Genomic DNA, 10,160 nt, shown 5'->3' on the forward strand with positions numbered 1-10,160 from the left:
TCTTTTTATGCATTGTTTTGATGGAAAATGCAAGTCATTTCATTTTAGACTTTTAAAATTATGTTTAATTTATTATCTGTACTAATATCTCATGTTAATTTTGTGTTTTTAGGGTACCCCCTCCGTGTCTAGGGCTCATCCTAAGAAAAAGAATTCCTCGAAGATGCAAAAATGTGTGAAGAAGGTAATTGAACACATTTTTAGTTGTATAGTTGTTTGAAAATGTTGACATCAAGAATTAGTTGGGGTTTGTAGATTGATTAGTGTTTTTTGTCTATTTTACATGTACAACAACCATTGAGCTTTGTGGATATGTTGAATGCACCTGATTCACCCACGGATCAAGAGAGGGCGGAGGTATGTATCTCTACTTTATTTTCTTGATTTCATGATTATATGCATGCATACATGTGAAATTGTGATATATTATAATCTTATAATTTTTTCATACAGGAAATATCCATACCTATTTCGTCAATGGCGAACCCTCCTCCTTGCACTGGAGAAGCATCTCAGGATCCGGTACACTTTTGTTTGATATGTAAAATTAATTGTTTTTAACCTTCAATACTTATCATTATATTAATTGTATTTAATCTTTGTACATTTTTTGTATAAGTAATAGCGATAGTTTCTACATCGATGGTGAGCCATCCTCAATCCATTGGAGAAACATCTCAGGTATAGGTACGTCATTGTTATCTATATTATAGGTTTTAAGTGTTTTTGATATATTTATGTTAGTACATTGTATTAATTGTACATTTAATCTACAATAGACTCCTTCGCGGTACGGCCATAACATGGATCCATTTAAGTATGTCTTCAAGAAAACTCCTAAGAGTGACAAGGAGAGGAGAGCGAAGACATTAGCTCCTGGATCAACCGATGAGGTAATCTACATTTCAATTGCAAAGGAATTAAAGTTAAATGCATAGTTATGTTGTTAATTGTGAACTATTTTCTACAAAAGAATTCTAACTTAGCTTTTGAATTGTGGTTTTGCAACCATCTACAGAGCCACTTACTGCGCCAAAGAGGCTTGATTTTGATGATCCACCACAAGTTTAGGATCATATAGTGTTAGTTTTGGTCATAGAATGACCAATACATGTAGATATATTCTACATTTTTATTGTATATCGATTTGGACATGGCATATGCCACATTTTTGTAATACTTGTATTGACTTGGCAGACATGCCTTTTTATATATATATAAATATTGATATTCAATCCAATAAATGTGTAATGAGTTCATTATTTTGTATTCGTTGTATTTTGTGGTTGTCCTTTTATAAATTTAAATGAATATTTGCATATGTAATCAACAATATGAATATAAACAACAAAAATATATGATATAAAACATTGCAATCATGGAATATGATTTGATAAAATTTCTAAAATGTTGAATTAACCCTACAAAACTCATTGTATTCAGTTCATTATTGTGTATTCACTGTATTTGGTGGCTGCCCTTTTATAAATTTAAATGAATATTTGCATATGTAATTAACAATATGAATATAAACAACAAAAATCAACAATATGAATATAAACAACAATGTGTTTGGTGCAAGAGAACCCTCACGCTCGCAATGGTCAAATTTTGTTCGTCGTGTGCACAAACTGACATCACAAGCATGTTCAGGTGGGAAAGTTAATGCTAGGAATGCCCCTGTCATGCATCCCAAAGCACCAGAATGTCGAGAGTCATACCGTACCGGTGCGATCTCTCAAGTGCCCTGAGTCCAAAACATTGTCAAAATTTGACGGACTATTTCTTCCAATCCAGAACATGTACGGTCGATCTGTTTGATCCCATGGGGTTGCGTGAGGGTCTTCTACAATGGCCTATCTCGGTTTTCAATGAATTGGAGCCATTTTCAATTAGTAGCATTTTTTCGCCTGCTCCAAAAACTGTCAGTTGCTTGCAAGGAAAAGTTGCAAGATTGGCTAGAATTGATTCAGTTTGTCGTATGCACAAACTGACATCACGAGAACGTCCGGGTGGGTAGATTTATGCTAGGCATTCCCCTGTCATGTATCCCAAAGCACCAAAACATCAAGAGTCATACCCTACCAGTGTGATCTCTCAAGTGCCTTGAGTCCAAAAAATTGTCAAAATTTGACAGACTGTTTCTTCCAATCCAGGACACATACGGTTGATCTTTTTAATCCCATGGGGTCGCGTGGGGCTCCTCTACAATGGCCTATCTCATTTTTTGATGACTCAGAGCTATTTTCAATTAGTAGCATTTTTTTGCCTGCTCAAAACACCCTTAGTTGCTTGCAAGGAAAAGTTGCAAGATTGGCTAGAATTGATTCAGTTCGTCATATGCACAAACCAACATCATGAGCACATTTGGGTGGGTAGGTTTACGCTAGGAATGCCCCTATCATGCATCAAAAAACACCAGAACGTCGAGAGTCATACCCTACCGATGCGATCTCTCAAGTGCCCTGAGTCCAAAAAATTGTCAAAATTTGACGGACTGTTTCTTCCAATCTAGGACACATACGGTTGATCTGTTTGATCCCATGAGGTCATGTGAGGCTCCTCTACAATGGCCTATCTTGGTTTTTGACAAATGAGAGCCATTTTCAATTAGTAGCATTTTTTCGCCTACTCCAAAAACCATGAGTTGCTTGCAAGGAAAAGTTGCAAGATTGGCTAAAATTGATTCAGTTTGTCGTATGCACAAACCGACATCGTGAGCACATCTGGGTTGATAGGTTTATGCTATGCATCCCAAAGCACCAGAACGTTGAGAGTCATACCCTACTGGTACGATCTCTCAAGTGCCTTGAGTCCAAAAAGTTTTCAAAATTTGACAGACTGTTTCTTCCAATACAGGACACATACGATCGATCTATTTGATCCCGTGGGGTCGTGTGAGGCTCCTCTATAATGGCCTATCTCAGTTTTTGATGACTCAGAGCCATTTTCAATTAGTAGCATTTTTTTGCCTGCTCCAAAAACCGTCAGTTGCTCGCAAGGAAAAGTTGCATGATTGGCTAGAATTGATTCAGTTCATCGTATGCACAAACCGACATCACGAGCGTGTCCGAGTGGGCAGGTTTACACTAGGCATGCCCTTGTCGTGCATCCCAAAGCACCAGAACGTCGAGAGTCATACCTTACCAGTGCGATCTCTCAAGTGCCTTGAGTCCAAAAAATTGTCCAAATTTGACGGACTATTTCTTCCAATCCAGGACACATACGGTTGATCTGTTTGATCCCGTGGGGTCATGTGAGGCTCCTCTATAATGGCCTATCTTTGTTTTCAATGACTTAGAGCCATTTTTAATTAGTATCATTTTTTTGCCTGCTCCAAAAACCATCAGTTGCTTGCAAGGAAAAGTTGCAAGATTGGCTAGAATTGATTCGGTTCGTCGTATGCACAAACTGACATCGCGAGCACATCCAGGTGGGAATTTTTATGCTAGGTATGCCCCTATCATGCATCCCAAAGAACCAGAACATCGAGAGTCATACCCTATCGGTGCGATCTCTCAAGTGCCCTGAGTCCAAAAAATTGTCAAAATTTGATGAACTGTTTCTTCCAATCTAGGACACATACGGTTGATCTATTTGATCCTATGGGGTACATGAGTCTCCTCTATAATGGCCTATCTCGGTTTTCAACAACTCAAAGCCATTTTCAATTAGTAGCATTTTTTCACCTGCTCCAAAAACCATCAAATGCTTGCAAGGAAAAGTTGTAAGATTGGCTAGAATTGATTCGGTTCGTCATATGCACAAACTGACATGGCGAGCGCATTTGGTTGGGCAGGTTTATGCTAGGCATGCCCCTATCATGCATCATAAAGCACCAGAACGTCGAGAGTCATACCCTACCGGTGCGATCTCTCAAGTGCCCTGAGTCCAAAAAATTGTCAAAATTTGACGGACTGTTTCTTCCAATCTAGGACACATACGGTTGATCTGTTTGATCCCATGAGGTCGTGTGAGGCTCCTCTACAATGGCCTATCTTGGTTTTTGACGAATGAGAGCCATTTTCAATTAGTAGCATTTTATCGCCTACTCCAAAAACCATGAGTTGCTTGCAAGGAAAAGTTGCAAGATGTGCTAAAATTGATTCAGTTTGTTGTATGCACAAACCAACATCATGAGCACATATGGGTGGATAGTTTTACGCTAGGCATACCCCTATCATGCATCCCAAAGCACCAGAACGTTGAGAGTCATACCCTACTAGTACGATCTCTCAAGCGCCTTGAGTCCAAAAAGTTTTCAAAATTTGACAAACTGTTTCTTCCAATACAGGACACATACGATTGATCTATTTGATCCCATGGGGTCGTGTGAGGCTCCTCTACAATGGCCTATCTCAGTTTTTGATGACTCGGAGCCATTTTCAATTACTAGCATTTTTTTGCCTGCTCCAAAAATCGTCAGTTGCTCGCAAGGAAAAGTTGCATGATTGGCTAGAATTGATTCAGTTCATCGTATGCACAAACCGACATCGCGAGAATGTCCGAGTGGGAAGGTTTACACTAGGCATGCCCTTTTAGTGCATCCCAAAGCACCAGAATGTCGAGAGTCATACCTTACCAGTGCGATCTCTCAAGTGCCTTGAGTCCAAAAAATTGTCCAAATTTGACGGACTATTTCTTCCAATCCAGGACACATACGGTTGATCTGTTTGATCCTGTGGGGTCATGTGAGGCTCCTCTATAATGGCCTATCTTTGTTTTCAATGAATTAGAGCCATTTTTAATTAGTATCATTTTTTTGCCTGCTCCAAAAACCATCAGTTGCTTGCAAGGAAAAGTTGCAAGATTGGCTAGATTTGATTCGGTTCATCGTATGCACAAACTGACATCGTGAGCACATCCGGATGGGAATTTTTATGCTAGGCATGCCCCTATCATGCATCCCAAAGAACCAAAACATCGAGAGTCATACCCTACCGGTGCGATCTCTCAAGTGCCCTGAGTCCAAAAAATTGTCAAAATTTGATGAACTGTTTCTTCCAATCCAGGACACATACGGTTGATCTATTTGATCCTGTGGGGCCGCATGAGTCTCCTCTATAATGGCATATCTCAGTTTTCAATTACTCGAAGCCATTTTCAATTAGTAGCATTTTTTCGCCTCCTCCAAAAACCATCAAATGCTTGCAAGGAAATGTTGCAAGATTGGCTAGAATTGATTCGGTTCATCATATGCACAAACTGACATGGCGAGCGCGTTTGGTTGGGTAGGTTTACGCTAGGCATGCCCCTATCATGCATCCCAAAGCACCAAAACATCGAGAGTCATACCCTACCGGTGCGATCTCTCAAGTGCCCCGAGTCCAAAAAATTGTCCAAATTTGACAGACTGTTTCTTCCAATCCAGGACACATACGGTCGATTTGTTTGATCTTGTGGGATCGTGTGAGGCTCCTCTACAATGGCCTATGTTGGTTTTTGATGACTCAGAGCCATTTTCAATTAGTATCATTTTTTCGCCTGCTCCAAAAACCGTCAATTGCTTGCAAGGAAAAGTTGCAAGATTGGCTAGAATTGATTTGGTTCGTCGTATGTAGAAATTGACATCATGAGCATGTCCGAGTGGGCATTTTTATGCTAGGAATGCCCCTTTCATCCATCTCAAAGCACCAGAACGTCGAGAGTCATACCCTACCGGTGCGATCTCTCAAGTGCCTTGAGTACAAAAAATTGTCAAAATTTGATGGACTGTTTCTTCCAATCTAGGACACATACGGTCAATCTATTTGATCTCGTGGGGTTGCATGAGGCTCCTTTACAATGGCCTATCTCGGTTTTTGATGACTCGGAGCCATTTTCAATTAGTAGCATTTTTTCGTCTGCTTCAAAAACTGTCAGTTGCTTGCAAGGAAAAGTTGCAAGATTGGCTAGAATTGATTCGGTTTGTCGTATGCACAAACCGACATGGCGAGAATGTCTGGGTGGGCAGGTTTACACTAGGCATGCCCCTGTCATGCATCCCAAAGCACCAGAATGTCAAGAGTCATACCCTATCGATGCGATCTCTCAAGTGCCTTGAGTCCAAAAAATTGTCAAAATTTGACAGATTGCTTCTTCCAATGCAGGACACATACGGTCGATCTGTTTGATCCTGTGGGGTCATGTGAGTCTCCTCTACAATGGCCTATCTTGGTTTTCGATGACTCGGAGCCATTTTCAATTAGTAGCATTTTTTTGCCTATTCTAAAACTGTCAGTTGCTTGCAAGGAAAAGTTGCAAGATTGGCTAGAATTGATTCTTTTCATCGTATGCACAAACCAAGATCATGAGCACGTTTGAGTGGGTAGGTTTACACTAGGCATGCCCCTATCATGCATCCCAAAGCACCAAAACTTCAAGAGTCATACCCTACCGATGCAATGTAGAAGTTGCTTGACAACTTTTTTGACAATTTTTTTGAGAACATTGACAATTTTGCTCAAATTGTATCTAGTCTCAATCTATGTTCCCTATGACCCGATAATAACTCAAATAATTATCCATGATTATACAAGAATCAAGAATGCTCATGATTGACTAGGGACACATCACATATACTCAAAACATAGTCACAAAACATTGACACACAAAATAGTCACAAAACATTGTCACATATTATTCAAAAATTTGCCTCTAAATATGGTCAAATCAGCTCTTGACTATTTGATTATACAAAAAATTATCATACAAATCATCTCATGGGCTTTTATACAAAATTTGGCATTACAATATGTGCGATTCAGCTCATTGCCATTTTAATATATAAAATTTGGCATGTACATATGTACAAATCAGCTCATTGCCACTTAAATATACAAAATTATGCCCGTAAACATGTAAAAATAGACTCATGGGCATTTATATATACAAAAACCGAATATAGAATAATTCATCGATGATTTATACAAAATTCTCAAAATCATTCTACTCTGAACCGTTGAATCAACTGAGCCTTCAAGATCGGCTCTAACCCATATTGTGTCAAGTATTGCCTCATGGTCAGATTCACAAACTTTCCATAAAATCTTGTTATGAGGTCTACCACGATACTTCATCAAATGAATATTTGTTGCAACGACAAGGTTAGAGAAATGAAGAATATGTCTGTGTGTTTCAAAGTCCTTGAACAACCAAACATCATAATTCTTGATAGGGTATCTCTGAAGCCATGTTCCTGTCATGACAACATACCCTATTGGGTACTCAATACCCTCTCCGTCAATGATTGTGGTTGTCAATTTTCTTTTAGGCTCAACACAACGACACAAATAGTAATCTGTTTCTTCTTCATTGTTCTCTTCTGCAACAACTGCATACACATGACCTGCATTTTATAAAGTGTTAATTAATACCAAAAATAAAGTAGGATGTACAACAAAATGAACCAAAAAGAATACTTGCAAAAAAATTAACTCAAAAAATCACCTGAGTCCACTAGGTCGGATACATGGTCAAAATCCACTGATGTCTCCATCTGGCTCAATTGTAGTGCTTTAGGAATTTGATATGAATCAATAGGAACCAACAGTCTACAAGACCATTTGTCAACCCACTCTTCTGATTCACATTCTTCCCACAAACAATACATGCATGAAGAGCAAAAACATACCATCTGTCTCATATAAATTACTAGTGAACTTGAATCTGAACTCATAAATGAGTGCATGTCACTCGATCCTACAACTGTACACCAATCTAGATAGTTTTCAATGTTAGATTTAGTGATCAACCAAAATATCTACGAACCGATGACGTACCTAGATTACCTAGACCCATCATAGACTTACACCATCACACAATTGTTTCTGTATCTACCAACTCAGCACCACCTTCGTACTTCAATTTTTCCTTGGCTAGGGCTCTTTTCACACATGCTCCTGCACCATCATGCTCTCCCTTACCATGTCCAGCCTCAGTGAAATTCCAAAAATGTTGTACACCACTTGTCACATGCATCCTTGTCAACCAATAAAACATCCTTGCATTCTTGAATTGTGCGGTGCAATTATTTGACCATATTAAGTGTCGGTTGTATCGTATGTTCTTTTCCCTTAAACTATCATAGAAAATTTTAAAGCATCCTTTACAAACTCCGATGAATGAGTACGATCATCACTTATGTAGAAGTGATACTCTCTTACAACCTTTCTATCCTCCTCTGTGCTATCATCTGCATGCATGAATGCTATGTGTACAAAAATAGAAACTTGTGTAGAGTGATAATACATGGATTGTACTTTATTTTGAGGTTGTAGTGTATAATTTTCAGTGAAATTAATGATAGAGACAATGGTGCCAAGAGGAAATGTGTCCTTACATAACTTGAATTGCTCATCTAACCATCGAGCTCTATGTGTATGCATTATGTACTCATAAAATAGTTTCTCTTGAAACATTTTCATAAATTGAGCTACACATATATCATTTTTCACTAGCTCACATCTCTTCAAATATTTTCCATCTTTAACTCCATATGTGACTATCTTGTATTTTCTGAAAGAAACTAGTTTCGTACCAATTTCATGTGTGCTCTCCAAATGTATGCATCTTGGTAAACATTGCAAACCACCACATATAGCACAAGATCCTTCCAAACAAGGCATCTTATAATAAATGAAACCATCGTGTCTATTACATAGCACACTTGAAATAAATTCTCTCACTGACTTAGGAGGTGCTTGTATATTACATTCCTACAAAACATTGTTAGTGTGCAAAGTAGAACAAATATGATGAAAAATGTCATAATGCATGGAAAATCCAATATGCATCCTACAACAACATGTGGTTGCATACATAATTAATCTTAATATAAATAGGTTTTGCCATTTCAAAGATTCTTTGAGAAATTTTTATTTGAGGAATCTTTTGAAGGAATCTTTCATAAAATTTAGTTTGAGTCATATCCAAATAGTGTTTCGCATGTGCCTCACAATTTTTAGACCCAATTCACCTTCTAACAACATCTCTTTGGTTGGGCGATACTCTTGTGTTTTCATGCCAAAAATTTTCAATTAATGTTTTTAGTGCATCAACAACAACCTTGTCTTTGCATGGTAGTCTACCCGAGAATGCCCAAAGAGAATTATTATTAGATTCCTCTATTTGTTCTCACCTCTTTAATGCTTTACTTAATGTTGTTCTACTAACGTTTAATGACTTACTTGTTTTTCTTATCAAATGATCTTTTTTTATTTTCTTGCTCATTACGGTTGATGTAATGACACGTCGAGTAGCATTAGAATCTTTACTACGTGATTTTGAACCAATAGATTGATATGCATCAAATGGATTTCTAACATAGTTCTTTCACTGTTACTTTCAGATGATCTTAGGCCTAGAATTTTCATTGTCTCTCTAAAATTCAAATTTTTAATCATTTGAACAATTAATTGACATCTTGCGGTTTGATTTAAGTTTTAAAATAGTTTTTCCATATTCTTTCAACCATTCTCCTACAAGTTCGTTCATTCATTTTATTGGGCATTGACTTCAATATATTCTCATCAATGTCAATTAGATACTTTGGTTTCCTACGAATGATTCTAGGAGGTGTTAACATTGGTGCATTATGTACATTCAATTCATCAAGTAGAGAAGGTGTAATATGTTCATCATTTAATTGATTATTCAATGCGGTATCTTCTTCAATTGCATTAGGTTCAAATGGTAAATTATCAAATATTTCTTCTTCAATTGCATTAGGTTCAAATGGTAAACTATCAAATGTTTCTTCTTCAATTGCATTAGGTGCATTATATTCATTTAGTAAATCGAATTGAGATGTTGAGGATGACATACCTTCTTCTCCCATTGTTCTTATGTCACGCAATTTCTTCATACACTTCCTTTGACTTTTGTTTTGAGCCTATCATTGTTGCATCGTTCCTCACTTCTTCTTTCCCATGGTTGATATTGGTTGACCTAAATAGAATCATATTACATATATATGTAGAGAAAAGTTCAAAAATAAATAAAATAACCATAAATATGCATCTTATCACTATTTTTTGGAATCAAACTATTAAACAATCACAATTCAATCATTTGAAACCATGCAAAAACAAAAAAACTAATAAAAACACTAATTCAATCATTAGAAATCATGCAAAAACAAAAAATTCACTTACTTTTATGTATACAATAGTGATAGAAGT

Source organism: Cryptomeria japonica, chromosome 5 (assembly GCF_030272615.1).
Source record: "Cryptomeria japonica chromosome 5, Sugi_1.0, whole genome shotgun sequence".
Classification (NCBI taxonomy): Eukaryota; Viridiplantae; Streptophyta; class Pinopsida; order Cupressales; family Cupressaceae; genus Cryptomeria; species Cryptomeria japonica.